The sequence below is a fragment of the Balaenoptera ricei genome, chromosome 18 (genome assembly GCF_028023285.1).
Source record: "Balaenoptera ricei isolate mBalRic1 chromosome 18, mBalRic1.hap2, whole genome shotgun sequence".
In the NCBI taxonomy this organism is placed as follows: Eukaryota; Metazoa; Chordata; class Mammalia; order Artiodactyla; family Balaenopteridae; genus Balaenoptera; species Balaenoptera ricei.
The window spans coordinates 26,024,645-26,025,109 of NC_082656.1; positions in this window are offsets into that span (position 1 = coordinate 26,024,645).

Here is a 465-nt window from a genome sequence, read left to right on the forward strand (position 1 = left end):
GCGCGCGCGCACCGTGCCCCGTCCCGCCTGGGCCAGCCCAGCGCTCCCCACCCCTCCCAGCGCCTCACCTTTCTCCTCCCTTCCTTCTCCCGCCTGGAGCAGCAGTGAGCGCATCCTGCCTTCCAGATGCCCCTCTTCTCGCTCTCTCCCGTCTACTGCCCCCACCACTCCACTCCCGCACCTCCCCCCCCAAACATCCTGGTAAACCTGAGTGTGTCATGGTGGGTGGGCTGAGTGAGTAGACTAGGGATGCTGACCCCAAGAAATGCTAAATCGCCGGCACTCTTTCCACCATCCAAGGATCTCTTAGGATGTCAGAGGGCTCTGCCGTGACGCTTGGCTGGAGGCCCATTTCCTGCAGTGTCCTCCGATGTGTGTGTTGGGCGGTGCTGCTGGTGGAACAGGACGCACAGGAGAGCAGGGCCGTGAAGGTGGAACCGGGGACACTGGCCAAAGTTTGCCAGG